Source organism: Amaranthus tricolor, chromosome 14 (assembly GCF_026212465.1).
Source record: "Amaranthus tricolor cultivar Red isolate AtriRed21 chromosome 14, ASM2621246v1, whole genome shotgun sequence".
Taxonomy (NCBI): domain Eukaryota; kingdom Viridiplantae; phylum Streptophyta; class Magnoliopsida; order Caryophyllales; family Amaranthaceae; genus Amaranthus; species Amaranthus tricolor.
In genome coordinates, this window is record NC_080060.1 from 24626323 (window position 1) to 24649386 (window position 23064).

A 23064-nucleotide genomic window follows, 5' to 3' on the forward strand; every position below is an offset into this window, starting at 1 on the left:
ATTGATCATTGATCCTTGTTCATTCTTCATCGTTCATTCGTCATTGACCATTAATCCTTGGTCATTCTTCATCGTTCATTCTTCATTGATCATTGATCCTTGTTCATTCTTCATCGTTCATTCTTCATTGATCATTGATCCTTGTTCATTCTTCATCGTTCATTCTTCATTGATCATTGATCCTTGTTCATTCTTCATCGTTCATTCTTCATTGATCATTGATCCTTGTTCATTCTTCATCGTTCATTCGTCATTGACCATTGATCCTTGTTCATTCTTCATCGTTCATTCTTTATTGATCATTAATCCTTGTTCATTCTTCATCGTTCATTCTTCATTGATCATTGATCCTTGTTCATTCTTCAATTATTATTGATCCTTGTTCATTCTTCATCGTTCATTCGTCATTGAGCATTAATCCTTGTTCATTCTTCATCGTTCATTCTTCATTGATTATTGATCCTTTTTCATTCTTCAATTATTATTGATCCTTGTTCATTCTTCATCTTTCATTCGTCATTGATCATTGATCCTTGTTCATTCTTCATCGTTCATTCGTCATTGATCATTGATCCTTGTTCATTCTTCATCGTTCATTCGTCATCGACCATTTATCCTTGTTCATTCTTCGTCGTTCATTCTTCATTGAGCATTGATCCTTGTTCATTCTTCGTCGTTCATTCGTCATTGACCATTGATCCTTGTTCATTCTTCATCGTTCATTCTTCATTGATCTTTGATCCTTGTTCATTCTTCATTGTTCATTCTATATTGATCTTTGATCCTTGTTCATTCTTCATCGTCCATTCGTCATTAATCATTGATCCTTGTTCATTCTTCATCGTTCATTCTTCATTGATCATTGATCCTTGTTCATTCTTCATCGTTCATTTGTTATTGACCATTAATCCTTGTTCATTCTTCATCGTTCATTCTTCATTGATCATTGATCCTTGTTCATTCTTCATCGTTCATTCGTCATTGACGATTGATCCTTGTTCATTCTTCATCGTTCATTCTTCATTGATCATTGATCCTTGTTCATTCTTCATCGTTCATTCGTCATTGACCATTAATCCTTGGTCATTCTTCATCGTTCATTCTTCATTGATCATTGATCCTTGTTCATTCTTCATCGTTCATTCGTCATTGATCATTGATCCTTGTTCATTCTTCATCGTTCATTCTTCATTGATCATTGATCCTTGTTCATTCTTCATCGTTCATTCGTCATTGACCATTGATCCTTGTTCATTCTTCATCGTTCATTCTTTATTGATCATTAATCCTTGTTCATTCCTCATCGTTCATTCTTCATTGATCATTGATCCTTGTTCATTCTTCAATTATCATTGATCCTTGTTCATTCTTCATCTTTCATTCGTCATTGATCATTGATCCTTGTTCATTCTTCATCATTCATTCTTCATTGATCATTTATCCTTGTTCATTCTTCATCGTTCATTCGTCATTGATCATTGATGCTTGTTCATTCTTCATCATTCATTCTTCATTGATCATTAATCCTTGTTCATTCTTCATCGTTCATTCGTCATTGAGCATTAATCCTTGTTCATTCTTCATCGTTCATTCTTCATTGATCATTGATCCTTGTTCATTCTTCATCGTTCATTCTTCATTGATCATTAATCCTTGTTCATTCTTCATCGTTCATTCTTCATTGATCATTGATCCTTGTTCATGCTTCATCGTTCATTCGTCATTGATCATTGATCCTTGTTCATTCTTCATCGTTCATTCGTCATTGATCATTGATCCTTGTTCATTCTTCATCGTTCATTCTTCATTGAGCATTGATCCTTGTTCATTCTTCATCGTTCATTCTTTATGATCATTCATCCTTGTTCATTCTTCATCGTTCATTCTTCATTGATCATTGATACTTGTTCATTCTTCATTGATCATTGATCCTTGTTCATTCTTCATCTTTCATTCGTCATTGACCATTAATCCTTGTTCATTCTTCATCGTTCTATCTTCATTGATCATTGATCCTTGTTCATTCTTCATCGTTCATTCGTTATTCACCATTAATCCTTGTTCATTCTTCATCGTTCATTCTTCATTGATCATTGATCCTTGTTCATTCTTCTTCGTTCATTCTTCATTGATCATTGATCCTTGTTCATTCTTCATCGTTCATTCTTCATTGATCATTGATCCTTGTTCATTATTCATCGTTCATTCTTCATTGATCATTAATCCTTGTTCATTCTTCATCGTTCATTCTTCATTGATCATTGATCCTTGTTCATTCTTCATCGTTCATTCGTCATTGATCATTGATCCTTGTTCATTCTTCATCGTTCATTCTTCATTGAGCATTGATCCTTCTTCATTCTTCGTCGTTCATTCTTCGTCGTTCATTCTTCATTGAGCATTGATCCTTGTTCATTCTTCGTCGTTCATTTGTCATTGACCATTGATCCTTGTTCATTCTTCATCGTTCATTCTTCATTGATCATTGATCCTTGTTCATTCTTCATCGTTCATTCTATATTGATCTTTGATCCTTGTTCATTCTTCATCGTCCATTCGTCATTGATCATTGATCCTTGTTCATTATTCATCGTTCATTCTTCATTGATCATTGATCCTTGTTCATTCTAAATCGTTCATTCTTCATTGATCATTGATCCTTGTTCATTCTTCATCGTTCATTCGTCATTGACCATTAATCCTTGGTCATTCTTCATCGTTCATTCTTCATTGATCATTGATCCTTGTTCATTCTTCATCGTTCATTCTTCATTGATCATTGATCCTTGTTCATTCTTCATCGTTCATTCTTCATTGATCATTGATCCTTGTTCATTCTTCATCGTTCATTCTTCATTGATCATTGATCCTTGTTCATTCTTCATCGTTCATTCGTCATTGACCATTGATCCTTGTTCATTCTTCATCGTTCATTCTTTATTGATCATTAATCCTTGTTCATTCTTCATCGTTCATTCTTCATTGATCATTGATCCTTGTTCATTCTTCAATTATTATTGATCCTTGTTCATTCTTCATCGTTCATTCGTCATTGAGCATTAATCCTTGTTCATTCTTCATCGTTCATTCTTCATTGATTATTGATCCTTTTTCATTCTTCAATTATTATTGATCCTTGTTCATTCTTCATCTTTCATTCGTCATTGATCATTGATCCTTGTTCATTCTTCATCGTTCATTCGTCATTGATCATTGATCCTTGTTCATTCTTCATCGTTCATTCGTCATCGACCATTTATCCTTGTTCATTCTTCGTCGTTCATTCTTCATTGAGCATTGATCCTTGTTCATTCTTCGTCGTTCATTCGTCATTGACCATTGATCCTTGTTCATTCTTCATCGTTCATTCTTCATTGATCTTTGATCCTTGTTCATTCTTCATTGTTCATTCTATATTGATCTTTGATCCTTGTTCATTCTTCATCGTCCATTCGTCATTAATCATTGATCCTTGTTCATTCTTCATCGTTCATTCTTCATTGATCATTGATCCTTGTTCATTCTTCATCGTTCATTTGTTATTGACCATTAATCCTTGTTCATTCTTCATCGTTCATTCTTCATTGATCATTGATCCTTGTTCATTCTTCATCGTTCATTCGTCATTGACGATTGATCCTTGTTCATTCTTCATCGTTCATTCTTCATTGATCATTGATCCTTGTTCATTCTTCATCGTTCATTCTTCATTGATCATTGATCCTTGTTCATTCTTCATCGTTCATTCTTCATTGATCATTGATCCTTGTTCATTCTTCATCGTTCATTCGTTATTCACCATTAATCCTTGTTCATTCTTCATCGTTCATTCGTCATCGACCATTTATCCTTGTTCATTCTTCATCGTTCATACTTCATTGATCATTGATCCTTGTTCATTCTTCATCGTTCATTCTTCATTGATCTTTGATCCTTGTTCATTCTTCATCGTTCATTCTAAATTGATCTTTGATCCTTGTTCATTCTTCATCGTCCATTCGTCATTGATCATTGATCCTTGTTCATTCTTCATCGTTCATTCTTCATTGATCATTGATCCTTGTTCATTCTAAATCGTTCATTCTTCATTGATCATTGATCCTTGTTCATTCTTCATCGTTCATTCGTCATTGACCATTAATCCTTGGTCATTCTTCATCGTTCATTCTTCATTGATCATTGATCCTTGTTCATTCTTCATCGTTCATTCGTCATTGATCATTGATCCTTGTTCATTCTTCATCGTTCATTCTTCATTGATCATTGATCCTTGTTCATTCTTCATCGTTCATTCGTCATTGACCATTGATCCTTGTTCATTCTTCATCGTTCATTCTTTATTGATCATTGATCCTTGTTCATTCTTCATCGTTCATTCGTTATTGACCATTAATCCTTGTTCATTCTTCATCGTTCATTCTTCATTGATCATTGATCCTTGTTCATTCTTCATCGTTCATTCTTCATTGATCATTGATCCTTGTTCATTCTTCATCGTTCATTCTTCAATTATTATTGATCCTTGTTCATTCTTCATCGTTCATTCTTCATTGATCATTGATCCTTGTTCATTCTTCATCGTTCATTCTTCATTAATCATTGATCCTTGTTCATTCTTCATCGTTCATTCGTCATTGACCATTGATCCTTGTTCATTCTTCATCGTTCATTCTTTATTGATCATTAATCCTTGTTCATTCTTCATCGTTCATTCTTCATTGATCATTGATCCTTGTTCATTCTTCAATTATCATTGATCCTTGTTCATTCTTCATCTTTCATTCGTCATTGATCATTGATCCTTGTTCATTCTTCATCATTCATTCTTCATTGATCATTGATCCTTGTTCATTCTTCATCAAACATTCGTCATTGATCATTGATGCTTGTTCATTCTTCATCATTCATTCTTCATTGATCATTGATCCTTGTTCATTCTTCATCGTTCATTCGTCATTGAGCATTAATCCTTGTTTATTCTTCATCGTTCATTCTTCATTGATCATTGATCCTTGTTCATTCTTCATCGTTCATTCTTCATTGATCATTAATCCTTGTTCATTCTTCATCGTTCATTCTTCATTGATCATTGATCCTTGTTCATGCTTCATCGTTCATTCGACATTGATCATTGATCCTTGTTCATTCTTCATCGTTCATTCTTCATTGATCATTGATCCTTGTTCATTCTAAATCGTTCATTCTTCATTGATATTTGATCCTTGTTCATTCTAAATCGTTCCTTCTTCATTGATCATTGATCCTTGTTCATTCTAAATCGTCCTTCTTCATTGATCATTGATCCTTGTTCATTTTCTATCGTTCATTCGTCATTGACCATTAATCCTTGGTCATTCTTCATCGTTCATTCTTCATTGATCATTGATCCTTGTTCATTCTTCATCGTTCATTCGTCATTGATCATTGATCCTTGTTCATTCTTCATCGTTCATTCTTCATTGATCATTGATCCTTGTTCATTCTTCATCGTTCATTCGTTATTGACCATTAATCCTTGTTCATTCTTCATCGTTCATTCTTCATTGATCATTGATCCTTGTTCATTCTTCATCGTTCATTCTTCATTGATCATTGATCCTTGTTCATTATTCATCGTTCATTCTTCAATTATTATTGATCCTTGTTCATTCTTCATCTTTCATTCGTCATTGATCATTGATCCTTGTTCATTCTTCATCGTTCATTCTTCATTGATCATTGATCCTTCTTCATTCTTCATCGTTCATTCGTCATTGATCATTGATCCTTGTTCATTCTTCATCGTTCATTCTTCATTGATCATTGATCCTTGTTCATTCTTCATCGTTCATTCGTCATTGAGCATTAATCCTTGTTCATTCTTCATCGTTCATTCTTCATTGATTATTGATCCTTGTTCATTCTTCATCTTTCATTCGTCATTGATCATTGATCCTTGTTCATTCTTCATCGTTCATTCGTCATTGATCATTGATCCTTGTTCATTCTTCATCGTTCATTCGTCATCGACCATTTATCCTTGTTCATTCTTCATCGTTCATTCTTCATTGATCTTTGATCCTTGTTCATTCTTCATTGTTCATTCTATATTGATCTTTGATCCTTGTTCATTCTTCATCGTCCATTCGTCATTGATCATTGATCCTTGTTCATTCTTCATCGTTCATTCTTCATTGATCATTGATCCTTGTTCATTCTAAATCGTTCATTCTTCATTGATCATTGATCCTTGTTCATTCTTCATCGTTCATTCGTCATTGACCATTAATCCTTGGTCATTCTTCATCGTTCATTCTTCATTGATCATTGATCCTTGTTCATTCTTCATCGTTCATTCGTCATTGATCATTGATCCTTGTTCATTCTTCATCGTTCATTCTTCATTGATCATTGATCCTTGTTCATTCTTCATCGTTCATTCTTCATTTTTCATTGATCCTTGTTCATTCTTCATCGTTCATTCTTCATTGATCATTAATCCTTGTTCATTCTTCATCGTTCATTCGTCATTGATCATTGATCCTTGTTCATTCTTCATCGTTCATTCGTCATTGATCATTAATCCTTGTTCATTCTTGATCGTTCATTCTTCATTGATCATTGATTCTTGTTTATTCTTCAATTATCATTGATCCTTGTTCATTCTTCATCGTTCATTCTTCATGGATCATTGATCCTTGTTCATTCTTAATCGTTCATTCGTCATTGACCATTAATCCTTGTTCATTCTTCATCGTTCATTCTTCATTGAGCATTGATCCTTGTTCATTCTTCATCGTTCATTCTTCATTGATCATTGATCCTTGTTCATTCTTCGTCGTTCATTCGTTATTGACCATTGATCCTTGTTCATTCTTCATCGTTCATTCTTCATTGATCTTTGTTCCTTGTTCATTCTTCATCGTTCATTCTATATTGATCTTTGATCCTTGTTCATTCTTCATCGTCCATTCGTCATTGATCATTGATCCTTGTTCATTCTTCATCGTTCATTCTTCATTGATCATTGATCCTTGTTCATTCTAAATCGTTCATTCTTCATTGATCATTGATCCTTGTTCATTCTTCATCGTTCATTCGTCATTGACCATTAATCCTTGGTCATTCTTCATCGTTCATTCTTCATTGATCATTGATCCTTGTTCATTCTTCATCTTTCATTCGTCATTGACCATTAATCCTTGGTCATTCTTCATCGTTCATTCTTCATTGATCATTGATCCTTGTTCATTCTTCATCGTTCATTCTTCATTGATCATTGATCCTTGTTCATTCTTCATCGTTCATTCGTCATTGACCATTGATCCTTGTTCATTCTTCATCGTTCATTCTTTATTGATCATTAATCCTTGTTCATTCTTCATCGTTCATTCTTCATTGATCATTGATCCTTGTTCATTCTTCAATTATAATTGATCCTTGTTCATTCTTCATCTTTCATTCGTCATTGATCATTGATCCTTGTTCATTCTTCATCATTCATTCTTCATTGATCATTTATCCTTGTTCATTCTTCATCGTTCATTCGTCATTGATCATTGATGCTTGTTCATTCTTCATCATTCATTCTTCATTGATCATTGATCCTTGTTCATTCTTCATCGTTCATTCGTCATTGATCATTAATCCTTGTTCATTCTTCATCGTTCATTCTTCATTGATCATTGATCCTTGTTCATTCTTCATCGTTCATTCTTCATTGATCATTAATCCTTGTTCATTCTTCATCGTTCATTCTTCATTGATCATTGATCCTTGTTCATGCTTCATCGTTCATTCGTCATTGATCATTGATCCTTGTTCATTCTTCATCGTTCATTCGTCATTGATCATTGATCCTTGTTCATTCTTCATCGTTCATTCTTCATTGAGCATTGATCCTTGTTCATTCTTCATCGTTCATTCTTTATGATCATTCATCCTTGTTCATTCTTCATCGTTCATTCTTCATTGATCATTGATACTTGTTCATTCTTCATTGATCATTGATCCTTGTTCATTCTTCATCTTTCATTCGTCATTGACCATTAATCCTTGTTCATTCTTCATCGTTCTATCTTCATTGATCATTGATCCTTGTTCATTCTTCATCGTTCATTCGTTATTCACCATTAATCCTTGTTCATTCTTCATCGTTCATTCTTCATTGATCATTGATCCTTGTTCATTCTTCTTCGTTCATTCTTCATTGATCATTGATCCTTGTTCATTCTTCATCGTTCATTCTTCATTGATCATTGATCCTTGTTCATTATTCATCGTTCATTCTTCATTGATCATTAATCCTTGTTCATTCTTCATCGTTCATTCTTCATTGATCATTGATCCTTGTTCATTCTTCATCGTTCATTCGTCATTGATCATTGATCCTTGTTCATTCTTCATCGTTCATTCTTCATTGAGCATTGATCCTTGTTCATTCTTCGTCGTTCATTCTTCGTCGTTCATTCTTCATTGAGCATTGATCCTTGTTCATTCTTCGTCGTTCATTTGTCATTGACCATTGATCCTTGTTCATTCTTCATCGTTCATTCTTCATTGATCATTGATCCTTGTTCATTCTTCATCGTTCATTCTATATTGATCTTTGATCCTTGTTCATTCTTCATCGTCCATTCGTCATTGATCATTGATCCTTGTTCATTCTTCATCGTTCATTCTTCATTGATCATTGATCCTTGTTCATTCTAAATCGTTCATTCTTCATTGATCATTGATCCTTGTTCATTCTTCATCGTTCATTCGTCATTGACCATTAATCCTTGGTCATTCTTCATCGTTCATTCTTCATTGATCATTGATCCTTGTTCATTCTTCATCGTTCATTCTTCATTGATCATTGATCCTTGTTCATTCTTCATCGTTCATTCTTCATTGATCATTGATCCTTGTTCATTCTTCATCGTTCATTCTTCATTGATCATTGATCCTTGTTCATTCTTCATCGTTCATTCGTCATTGACCATTGATCCTTGTTCATTCTTCATCGTTCATTCTTTATTGATCATTAATCCTTGTTCATTCTTCATCGTTCATTCTTCATTGATCATTGATCCTTGTTCATTCTTCAATTATTATTGATCCTTGTTCATTCTTCATCTTTCATTCGTCATTGACCATTGATCCTTGTTCATTCTTCATCGTTCATTCTTCATTGATCATTGATCCTTGTTCATTCTTCATCGTTCATTCGTCATTGATCATTGATCCTTGTTCATTCTTCATCGTTCATTCTTCATTGATCATTGATCCTTGTTCATTCTTCATCGTTCATTCGTCATTGAGCATTAATCCTTGTTCATTCTTCATCGTTCATTCTTCATTGATTATTGATCCTTGTTCATTCTTCAATTATTATTGATCCTTGTTCATTCTTCATCTTTCATTCGTCATTGATCATTGATCCTTGTTCATTCTTCATCGTTCATTCGTCATTGATCATTGATCCTTGTTCATTCTTCATCGTTCATTCGTCATCGACCATTTATCCTTGTTCATTCTTCGTCGTTCATTCTTCATTGAGCATTGATCCTTGTTCATTCTTCGTCGTTCATTCGTCATTGACCATTGATCCTTGTTCATTCTTCATCGTTCATTCTTCATTGATCTTTGATCCTTGTTCATTCTTCATTGTTCATTCTATATTGATCTTTGATCCTTGTTCATTCTTCATCGTCCATTCGTCATTAATCATTGATCCTTGTTCATTCTTCATCGTTCATTCTTCATTGATCATTGATCCTTGTTCATTCTTCATCGTTCATTTGTTATTGACCATTAATCCTTGTTCATTCTTCATCGTTCATTCTTCATTGATCATTGATCCTTGTTCATTCTTCATCGTTCATTCGTCATTGACGATTGATCCTTGTTCATTCTTCATCGTTCATTCTTCATTGATCATTGATCCTTGTTCATTCTTCATCGTTCATTCTTCATTGATCATTGATCCTTGTTCATTCTTCATCGTTCATTCTTCATTGATCATTGATCCTTGTTCATTCTTCATCGTTCATTCGTTATTCACCATTAATCCTTGTTCATTCTTCATCGTTCATTCGTCATCGACCATTTATCCTTGTTCATTCTTCATCGTTCATTCTTCATTGATCATTGATCCTTGTTCATTCTTCATCGTTCATTCGTCATTGATCATTGATCCTTGTTCATTCTTCATCGTTCATTCTTCATTGATCATTGATCCTTGTTCATTCTTCATCGTTCATTCGTTATTGACCATTAATCCTTGTTCATTCTTCATCGTTCATTCTTCATTGATCATTGATCCTTGTTCATTCTTCATCGTTCATTCTTCATTGATCATTGATCCTTGTTCATTCTTCATCGTTCATTCGTCATTGATCATTGATCCTTGTTCAATCTTCATCGTTCATTCTTCATTGATCATTTATCCTTGTTCATTCTTCATCGTTCATTTGTTATTGACCATTAATCCTTGTTCATTCTTCATCGTTCATTCTTCATTGATCATTGATCCTTGTTCATTCTTCATCGTTCATTGTTCATTGATCATTGATCCTTGTTCATTCTTCATCGTTCATTCGTCATTGATCATTGATCCTTGTTCATTCTTCATCGTTCATTCTTCATTGATCATTGATCCTTGTTCATTCTTCATCGTTCATTCGTCATTGATCATTGATCCTTGTTCATTCTTCATCGTTCATTCTTCATTGATCATTGATCCTTGTTCATTCTTCATCGTTCATTCGTTATTCACCATTAATCCTTGTTCATTCTTCATCGTTCATTCGTCATCGACCGTTTATCCTTGTTCATTCTTCATCGTTCATTCTTCATTGATCATTGATCCTTGTTCATTCTTCATCGTTCATTCGTCATTGATCATTGATCCTTGTTCATTCTTCATCGTTCATTCTTCATTGATCATTGATCCTTGTTCATTCTTCATCGTTCATTCTTCATTCATCATTGATCCTTGTTCATTCTTCATCGTTCATTCCTTATTCACCATTAATCCTTGTTCATTCTTCATCGTTCATTCTTCATTGATCATTGATCCTTGTTCATTCTTCATCGTTCATTCTTCATTGATCATTGATCCTTGTTCATTCTTCATCGTTCATTCGTCATTGACGATTGATCCTTGTTCATTCTTCATCGTTCATTCTTCATTGATCATTGATCCTTGTTCATTCTTCATCGTTCATTCTTCATTGATCATTGATCCTTGTTCATTCTTCATCGTTCATTCTTCATTGATCATTGATCCTTGTTCATTCTTCATCGTTCATTCTTCATTAATCATTGATCCTTGTTCATTCTTCATCGTTCATTCGTTATTCACCATTAATCCTTGTTCATTCTTCATCGTTCATTCGTCATCGACCATTTATCCTTGTTCATTCTTCATCGTTCATTCTTCATTGATCATTGATCCTTGTTCATTCTTCATCGTTCATTCGTCATTGACCATTGATCCTTGTTCATTCTTCATCGTTCATTCTTTATTGATCATTGATCCTTGTTCATTCTTCATCGTTCATTCGTTATTGACCATTAATCCTTGTTCATTCTTCATCGTTCATTCTTCATTGATCATTGATCCTTGTTCATTCTTCATCGTTCATTCTTCATTGATCATTGATCCTTGTTCATTCTTCATCGTTCATTCTTCAATTATTATTGATCCTTGTTCATTCTTCATCGTTCATTCTTCATTGATCATTGATCCTTGTTCATTCTTCATCGTTCATTCTTCATTAATCATTGATCCTTGTTCATTCTTCATCGTTCATTCGTCATTGACCATTGATCCTTGTTCATTCTTCATCGTTCATTCTTTATTGATCATTAATCCTTGTTCATTCTTCATCGTTCATTCTTCATTGATCATTGATCCTTGTTCATTCTTCAATTATCATTGATCCTTGTTCATTCTTCATCTTTCATTCGTCATTGATCATTGATCCTTGTTCATTCTTCATCATTCATTCTTCATTGATCATTGATCCTTGTTCATTCTTCATCGTTCATTCGTCATTGATCATTGATGCTTGTTCATTCTTCATCATTCATTCTTCATTGATCATTGATCCTTGTTCATTCTTCATCGTTCATTCGTTATTGAGCATTAATCCTTGTTTATTCTTCATCGTTCATTCTTCATTGATCATTGATCCTTGTTCATTCTTCATCGTTCATTCTTCATTGATCATTAATCCTTGTTCATTCTTCATCGTTCATTCTTCATTGATCATTGATCCTTGTTCATGCTTCATCGTTCATTCGACATTGATCATTGATCCTTGTTCATTCTTCATCGTTCATTCTTCATTGATCATTGATCCTTGTTCATTCTAAATCGTTCATTCTTCATTGATATTTGATCCTTGTTCATTCTAAATCGTTCCTTCTTCATTGATCATTGATCCTTGTTCATTCTAAATCGTTCCTTCTTCATTGATCATTGATCCTTGTTCATTTTCTATCGTTCATTCGTCATTGACCATTAATCCTTGGTCATTCTTCATCGTTCATTCTTCATTGATCATTGATCCTTGTTCATTCTTCATCGTTCATTCGTCATTGATCATTGATCCTTGTTCATTCTTCATCGTTCATTCTTCATTGATCATTGATCCTTGTTCATTCTTCATCGTTCATTCGTTATTGACCATTAATCCTTGTTCATTCTTCATCGTTCATTCTTCATTGATCATTGATCCTTGTTCATTCTTCATCGTTCATTCTTCATTGATCATTGATCCTTGTTCATTCTTCATCGTTCATTCTTCAATTATTATTGATCCTTGTTCATTCTTCATCTTTCATTCGTCATTGATCATTGATCCTTGTTCATTCTTCATCGTTAATTCTTCATTGATCATTGATCCTTCTTCATTCTTCATCGTTCATTCGTCATTGATCATTGATCCTTCTTCATTCTTCATCGTTCATTCTTCATTGATCATTGATCCTTGTTCATTCTTCATCGTTCATTCGTCATTGAGCATTAATCCTTGTTCATTCTTCATCGTTCATTCTTCATTGATTATTGATCCTTGTTCATTCTTCATCTTTCATTCGTCATTGATCATTGATCCTTGTTCATTCTTCATCGTTCATTCGTCATTGATCATTGATCCTTGTTCATTCTTCATCGTTCATTCGTCATCGACCATTTATCCTTGTTCATTCTTCATCGTTCATTCTTCATTGATCTTTGATCCTTGTTCATTCTTCATTGTTCATTCTATATTGATCTTTGATCCTTGTTCATTCTTCATCGTCCATTCGTCATTGATCATTGATCCTTGTTCATTCTTCATCGTTCATTCTTCATTGATCATTGATCCTTGTTCATTCTAAATCGTTCATTCTTCATTGATCATTGATCCTTGTTCATTCTTCATCGTTCATTCGTCATTGACCATTAATCCTTGGTCATTCTTCATCGTTCATTCTTCATTGATCATTGATCCTTGTTCATTCTTCATCGTTCATTCGTCATTGATCATTGATCCTTGTTCATTCTTCATCGTTCATTCTTCATTGATCATTGATCCTTGTTCATTCTTCATCGTTCATTCTTCATTTTTCATTGATCCTTGTTCATTCTTCATCGTTCATTCTTCATTGATCATTAATCCTTGTTCATTCTTCATCGTTCATTCGTCATTGATCATTGATCCTTGTTCATTCTTCATCGTTCATTCGTCATTGATCATTAATCCTTGTTCATTCTTAATCGTTCATTCTTCATTGATCATTGATTCTTGTTTATTCTTCAATTATCATTGATCCTTGTTCATTCTTCATCGTTCATTCTTCATGGATCATTGATCCTTGTTCATTCTTAATCGTTCATTCGTCATTGACCATTAATCCTTGTTCATTCTTCATCGTTCATTCTTCATTGAGCATTGATCCTTGTTCATTCTTCATCGTTCATTCTTCATTGATCATTGATCCTTGTTCATTCTTCGTCGTTCATTCGTCATTGACCATTGATCCTTGTTCATTCTTCATCGTTCATTCTTCATTGATCTTTGATCCTTGTTCATTCTTCATCGTTCATTCTATATTGATCTTTGATCCTTGTTCATTCTTCATCGTCCATTCGTCATTGATCATTGATCCTTGTTCATTCTTCATTGATCATTGATCCTTGTTCATTCTAAATCGTTCATTCTTCATTGATCATTGATCCTTGTTCATTCTTCATCGTTCATTCGTCATTGACCATTAATCCTTGGTCATTCTTCATCGTTCATTCTTCATTGATCATTGATCCTTGTTCATTCTTCATCGTTCATTCGTCATTGATCATTGATCCTTGTTCATTCTTCATTGATCATTGATCCTTGTTCATTCTTCATCGTTCATTCGTCATTGACCATTGATCCTTGTTGATTCTTCATCGTTCATTCTTTATTGATCATTAATCCTTGTTCATTCTTCATCGTTCATTCTTCATTGATCATTGATCCTTGTTCATTCTTCAATTATCATTGATCCTTGTTCATTCTTCATCTTTCATTCGTCATTGATCATTGATCCTTGTTCATTCTTCATCATTCATTCTTCATTGATCATTTATCCTTGTTCATTCTTCATCGTTCATTCGTCATTGATCATTGATGCTTGTTCATTCTTCATCATTCATTCTTCATTGATCATTGATCCTTGTTCATTCTTCATCGTTCATTCGTCATTGAGCATTAATCCTTGTTCATTCTTCATCGTTCATTCTTCATTGATCATTGATCCTTGTTCATTCTTCATCGTTCATTCTTCATTGATCATTAATCCTTGTTCATTCTTCATCGTTCATTCTTCATTGATCATTGATCCTTGTTCATGCTTCATCGTTCATTCGTCATTGATCATTGATCCTTGTTCATTCTTCATCGTTCATTCGTCATTGATCATTGATCCTTGTTCATTCTTCATCGTTCATTCTTCATTGAGCATTGATCCTTGTTCATTCTTCATCGTTCATTCTTTATGATCATTCATCCTTGTTCATTCTTCATCGTTCATTCTTCATTGATCATTGATACTTGTTCATTCTTCATTGATCATTGATCCTTGTTCATTCTTCATCTTTCATTCGTCATTGACCATTAATCCTTGTTCATTCTTCATCGTTCTATCTTCATTGATCATTGATCCTTGTTCATTCTTCATCGTTCATTCGTTATTCACCATTAATCCTTGTTCATTCTTCATCGTTCATTCTTCATTGATCATTGATCCTTGTTCATTCTTCTTCGTTCATTCTTCATTGATCATTGATCCTTGTTCATTCTTCATCGTTCATTCTTCATTGATCATTGATCCTTGTTCATTATTCATCGTTCATTCTTCATTGATCATTAATCCTTGTTCATTCTTCATCGTTCATTCTTCATTGATCATTGATCCTTGTTCATTCTTCATCGTTCATTCGTCATTGATCATTGATCCTTGTTCATTCTTCATCGTTCATTCTTCATTGATCATTGATCCTTGTTCATTCTTCATCGTTCATTCGTTATTGACCATTAATCCTTGTTCATTCTTCATCGTTCATTCTTCATTGATCATTGATCCTTGTTCATTCTTCATCGTTCATTCTTCATTGATCATTGATCCTTGTTCATTCTTCATCGTTCATTCGTCATTGATCATTGATCCTTGTTCAATCTTCATCGTTCATTCTTCATTGATCATTTATCCTTGTTCATTCTTCATCGTTCATTTGTTATTGACCATTAATCCTTGTTCATTCTTCATCGTTCATTCTTCATTGATCATTGATCCTTGTTCATTCTTCATCGTTCATTGTTCATTGATCATTGATCCTTGTTCATTCTTCATCGTTCATTCGTCATTGATCATTGATCCTTGTTCATTCTTCATCGTTCATTCTTCATTGATCATTGATCCTTGTTCATTCTTCATCGTTCATTCGTCATTGATCATTGATCCTTGTTCATTCTTCATCGTTCATTCTTCATTGATCATTGATCCTTGTTCATTCTTCATCGTTCATTCGTTATTCACCATTAATCCTTGTTCATTCTTCATCGTTCATTCGTCATCGACCGTTTATCCTTGTTCATTCTTCATCGTTCATTCTTCATTGATCATTGATCCTTGTTCATTCTTCATCGTTCATTCGTCATTGATCATTGATCCTTGTTCATTCTTCATCGTTCATTCTTCATTGATCATTGATCCTTGTTCATTCTTCATCGTTCATTCTTCATTCATCATTGATCCTTGTTCATTCTTCATCGTTCATTCCTTATTCACCATTAATCCTTGTTCATTCTTCATCGTTCATTCTTCATTGATCATTGATCCTTGTTCATTCTTCATCGTTCATTCTTCATTGATCATTGATCCTTGTTCATTCTTCATCGTTCATTCGTCATTGACGATTGATCCTTGTTCATTCTTCATCGTTCATTCTTCATTGATCATTGATCCTTGTTCATTCTTCATCGTTCATTCTTCATTGATCATTGATCCTTGTTCATTCTTCATCGTTCATTCTTCATTGATCATTGATCCTTGTTCATTCTTCATCGTTCATTCTTCATTAATCATTGATCCTTGTTCATTCTTCATCGTTCATTCGTTATTCACCATTAATCCTTGTTCATTCTTCATCGTTCATTCGTCATCGACCATTTATCCTTGTTCATTCTTCATCGTTCATTCTTCATTGATCATTGATCCTTGTTCATTCTTCATCGTTCATTCGTCATTGACCATTGATCCTTGTTCATTCTTCATCGTTCATTCTTTATTGATCATTGATCCTTGTTCATTCTTCATCGTTCATTCGTTATTGACCATTAATCCTTGTTCATTCTTCATCGTTCATTCTTCATTGATCATTGATCCTTGTTCATTCTTCATCGTTCATTCTTCATTGATCATTGATCCTTGTTCATTCTTCATCGTTCATTCTTCAATTATTATTGATCCTTGTTCATTCTTCATCGTTCATTCTTCATTGATCATTGATCCTTGTTCATTCTTCATCGTTCATTCTTCATTAATCATTGATCCTTGTTCATTCTTCATCGTTCATTCGTCATTGACCATTGATCCTTGTTCATTCTTCATCGTTCATTCTTTATTGATCATTAATCCTTGTTCATTCTTCATCGTTCATTCTTCATTGATCATTGATCCTTGTTCATTCTTCAATTATCATTGATCCTTGTTCATTCTTCATCTTTCATTCGTCATTGATCATTGATCCTTGTTCATTCTTCATCATTCATTCTTCATTGATCATTGATCCTTGTTCATTCTTCATCGTTCATTCGTCATTGATCATTGATGCTTGTTCATTCTTCATCATTCATTCTTCATTGATCATTGATCCTTGTTCATTCTTCATCGTTCATTCGTTATTGAGCATTAATCCTTGTTTATTCTTCATCGTTCATTCTTCATTGATCATTGATCCTTGTTCATTCTTCATCGTTCATTCTTCATTGATCATTAATCCTTGTTCATTCTTCATCGTTCATTCTTCATTGATCATTGATCCTTGTTCATGCTTCATCGTTCATTCGACATTGATCATTGATCCTTGTTCATTCTTCATCGTTCATTCTTCATTGATCATTGATCCTTGTTCATTCTAAATCGTTCATTCTTCATTGATATTTGATCCTTGTTCATTCTAAATCGTTCCTTCTTCATTGATCATTGATCCTTGTTCATTCTAAATCGTTCCTTCTTCATTGATCATTGATCCTTGTTCATTTTCTATCGTTCATTCGTCATTGACCATTAATCCTTGGTCATTCTTCATCGTTCATTCTTCATTGATCATTGATCCTTGTTCATTCTTCATCGTTCATTCGTCATTGATCATTGATCCTTGTTCATTCTTCATCGTTCATTCTTCATTGATCATTGATCCTTGTTCATTCTTCATCGTTCATTCGTTATTGACCATTAATCCTTGTTCATTCTTCATCGTTCATTCTTCATTGATCATTGATCCTTGTTCATTCTTCATCGTTCATTCTTCATTGATCATTGATCCTTGTTCATTCTTCATCGTTCATTCTTCAATTATTATTGATCCTTGTTCATTCTTCATCTTTCATTCGTCATTGATCATTGATCCTTGTTCATTCTTCATCGTTAATTCTTCATTGATCATTGATCCTTCTTCATTCTTCATCGTTCATTCGTCATTGATCATTGATCCTTCTTCATTCTTCATCGTTCATTCTTCATTGATCATTGATCCTTGTTCATTCTTCATCGTTCATTCGTCATTGAGCATTAATCCTTGTTCATTCTTCATCGTTCATTCTTCATTGATTATTGATCCTTGTTCATTCTTCATCTTTCATTCGTCATTGATCATTGATCCTTGTTCATTCTTCATCGTTCATTCGTCATTGATCATTGATCCTTGTTCATTCTTCATCGTTCATTCGTCATCGACCATTTATCCTTGTTCATTCTTCATCGTTCATTCTTCATTGATCTTTGATCCTTGTTCATTCTTCATTGTTCATTCTATATTGATCTTTGATCCTTGTTCATTCTTCATCGTCCATTCGTCATTGATCATTGATCCTTGTTCATTCTTCATCGTTCATTCTTCATTGATCATTGATCCTTGTTCATTCTAAATCGTTCATTCTTCATTGATCATTGATCCTTGTTCATTCTTCATCGTTCATTCGTCATTGACCATTAATCCTTGGTCATTCTTCATCGTTCATTCTTCATTGATCATTGATCCTTGTTCATTCTTCATCGTTCATTCGTCATTGATCATTGATCCTTGTTCATTCTTCATCGTTCATTCTTCATTGATCATTGATCCTTGTTCATTCTTCATCGTTCATTCTTCATTTTTCATTGATCCTTGTTCATTCTTCATCGTTCATTCTTCATTGATCATTAATCCTTGTTCATTCTTCATCGTTCATTCGTCATTGATCATTGATCCTTGTTCATTCTTCATCGTTCATTCGTCATTGATCATTAATCCTTGTTCATTCTTAATCGTTCATTCTTCATTGATCATTGATTCTTGTTTATTCTTCAATTATCATTGATCCTTGTTCATTCTTCATCGTTCATTCTTCATGGATCATTGATCCTTGTTCATTCTTAATCGTTCATTCGTCATTGACCATTAATCCTTGTTCATTCTTCATCGTTCATTCTTCATTGAGCATTGATCCTTGTTCATTCTTCATCGTTCATTCTTCATTGATCATTGATCCTTGTTCATTCTTCGTCGTTCATTCGTCATTGACCATTGATCCTTGTTCATTCTTCATCGTTCATTCTTCATTGATCTTTGATCCTTGTTCATTCTTCATCGTTCATTCTATATTGATCTTTGATCCTTGTTCATTCTTCATCGTCCATTCGTCATTGATCATTGATCCTTGTTCATTCTTCATTGATCATTGATCCTTGTTCATTCTAAATCGTTCATTCTTCATTGATCATTGATCCTTGTTCATTCTTCATCGTTCATTCGTCATTGACCATTAATCCTTGGTCATTCTTCATCGTTCATTCTTCATTGATCATTGATCCTTGTTCATTCTTCATCGTTCATTCGTCATTGATCATTGATCCTTGTTCATTCTTCATTGATCATTGATCCTTGTTCATTCTTCATCGTTCATTCGTCATTGACCATTGATCCTTGTTGATTCTTCATCGTTCATTCTTTATTGATCATTAATCCTTGTTCATTCTTCATCGTTCATTCTTCATTGATCATTGATCCTTGTTCATTCTTCAATTATCATTGATCCTTGTTCATTCTTCATCTTTCATTCGTCATTGATCATTGATCCTTGTTCATTCTTCATCATTCATTCTTCATTGATCATTTATCCTTGTTCATTCTTCATCGTTCATTCGTCATTGATCATTGATGCTTGTTCATTCTTCATCATTCATTCTTCATTGATCATTGATCCTTGTTCATTCTTCATCGTTCATTCGTCATTGAGCATTAATCCTTGTTCATTCTTCATCGTTCATTCTTCATTGATCATTGATCCTTGTTCATTCTTCATCGTTCATTCTTCATTGATCATTAATCCTTGTTCATTCTTCATCGTTCATTCTTCATTGATCATTGATCCTTGTTCATGCTTCATCGTTCATTCGTCATTGATCATTGATCCTTGTTCATTCTTCATCGTTCATTCGTCATTGATCATTGATCCTTGTTCATTCTTCATCGTTCATTCTTCATTGAGCATTGATCCTTGTTCATTCTTCATCGTTCATTCTTTATGATCATTCATCCTTGTTCATTCTTCATCGTTCATTCTTCATTGATCATTGATACTTGTTCATTCTTCATTGATCATTGATCCTTGTTCATTCTTCATCTTTCATTCGTCATTGACCATTAATCCTTGTTCATTCTTCATCGTTCTATCTTCATTGATCATTGATCCTTGTTCATTCTTCATCGTTCATTCGTTATTCACCATTAATCCTTGTTCATTCTTCATCGTTCATTCTTCATTGATCATTGATCCTTGTTCATTCTTCTTCGTTCATTCTTCATTGATCATTGATCCTTGTTCATTCTTCATCGTTCATTCTTCATTGATCATTGATCCTTGTTCATTATTCATCGTTCATTCTTCATTGATCATTAATCCTTGTTCATTCTTCATCGTTCATTCTTCATTGATCATTGATCCTTGTTCATTCTTCATCGTTCATTCGTCATTGATCATTGATCCTTGTTCATTCTTCATCGTTCATTCTTCATTGAGCATTGATCCTTGTTCATTCTTCGTCGTTCATTCTTCGTCGTTCATTCTTCATTGAGCATTGATCCTTGTTCATTCTTCGTCGTTCATTTGTCATTGACCATTGATCCTTGTTCATTCTTCATCGTTCATTCTTCATTGATCATTGATCCTTGTTCATTCTTCATCGTTCATTCTATATTGATCTTTGATCCTTGTTCATTCTTCATCGTCCATTCGTCATTGATCATTGATCCTTGTTCATTCTTCATCGTTCATTCTTCATTGATCATTGATCCTTGTTCATTCTAAATCGTTCATTCTTCATTGATCATTGATCCTTGTTCATTCTTCATCGTTCATTCGTCATTGACCATTAATCCTTGGTCATTCTTCATCGTTCATTCTTCATTGATCATTGATCCTTGTTCATTCTTCATCGTTCATTCTTCATTGATCATTGATCCTTGTTCATTCTTCATCGTTCATTCTTCATTGATCATTGATCCTTGTTCATTCTTCATCGTTCATTCTTCATTGATCATTGATCCTTGTTCATTCTTCATCGTTCATTCGTCATTGACCATTGATCCTTGTTCATTCTTCATCGTTCATTCTTTATTGATCATTAATCCTTGTTCATTCTTCATCGTTCATTCTTCATTGATCATTGATCCTTGTTCATTCTTCAATTATTATTGATCCTTGTTCATTCTTCATCTTTCATTCGTCATTGATCATTGATCCTTGTTCATTCTTCATCGTTCATTCTTCATTGATCATTGATCCTTGTTCATTCTTCATCGTTCATTCGTCATTGATCATTGATCCTTGTTCATTCTTCATCGTTTATTCTTCATTGATCATTGATCCTTGTTCATTCTTCATCGTTCATTCGTCATTGAGCATTAATCCTTGTTCATTCTTCATCGTTCATTCTTCATTGATTATTGATCCTTGTTCATTCTTCAATTATTATTGATCCTTGTTCATTCTTCATCTTTCATTCGTCATTGATCATTGATCCTTGTTCATTCTTCATCGTTCATTCGTCATTGATCATTGATCCTTGTTCATTCTTCATCGTTCATTCGTCATCGACCATTTATCCTAGTTCATTCTTCGTCGTTCATTCTTCATTGAGCATTGATCCTTGTTCATTCTTCGTCGTTCATTCGTCATTGACCATTGATCCTTGTTCATTCTTCATCGTTCATTCTTCATTGATCTTTGATCCTTGTTCATTCTTCATTGTTCATTCTATATTGATCTTTGATCCTTGTTCATTCTTCATCGTCCATTCGTCATTAATCATTGATCCTTGTTCATTCTTCATCGTTCATTCTTCATTGATCATTGATCCTTGTTCATTCTTCATCGTTCATTTGTTATTGACCATTAATCCTTGTTCATTCTTCATCGTTCATTCTTCATTGATCATTGATCCTTGTTCATTCTTCATCGTTCATTCGTCATTGACGATTGATCCTTGTTCATTCTTCATCGTTCATTCTTCATTGATCATTGATCCTTGTTCATTCTTCATCGTTCATTCTTCATTGATCATTGATCCTTGTTCATTCTTCATCGTTCATTCTTCATTGATCATTGATCCTTGTTCATTCTTCATCGTTCATTCGTTATTCACCATTAATCCTTGTTCATTCTTCATCGTTCATTCGTCATCGACCATTTATCCTTGTTCATTCTTCATCGTTCATTCTTCATTGATCATTGATCCTTGTTCATTCTTCATCGTTCATTCGTCATTGATCATTGATCCTTGTTCATTCTTCATCGTTCATTCTTCATTGATCATTGATCCTTGTTCATTCTTCATCGTTCATTCGTTATTGACCATTAATCCTTGTTCATTCTTCATCGTTCATTCTTCATTGATCATTGATCCTTGTTCATTCTTCATCGTTCATTCTTCATTGATCATTGATCCTTGTTCATTCTTCATCGTTCATTCGTCATTGATCATTGATCCTTGTTCAATCTTCATCGTTCATTCTTCATTGATCATTTATCCTTGTTCATTCTTCATCGTTCATTCGTTATTCACCATTAATCCTTGTTCATTCTTCATCGTTCATTCGTCATCGACCATTTATCCTTGTTCATTCTTCATCGTTCATTCTTCATTGATCATTGATCCTTGTTCATTCTTCATCGTTCATTCGTCATTGATCATTGATCCTTGTTCATTCTTCATCGTTCATTCTTCATTGATCATTGATCCTTGTTCATTCTTCATCGTTCATTCGTCATTGATCATTGATCCTTGTTCATTCTTCATCGTTCATTC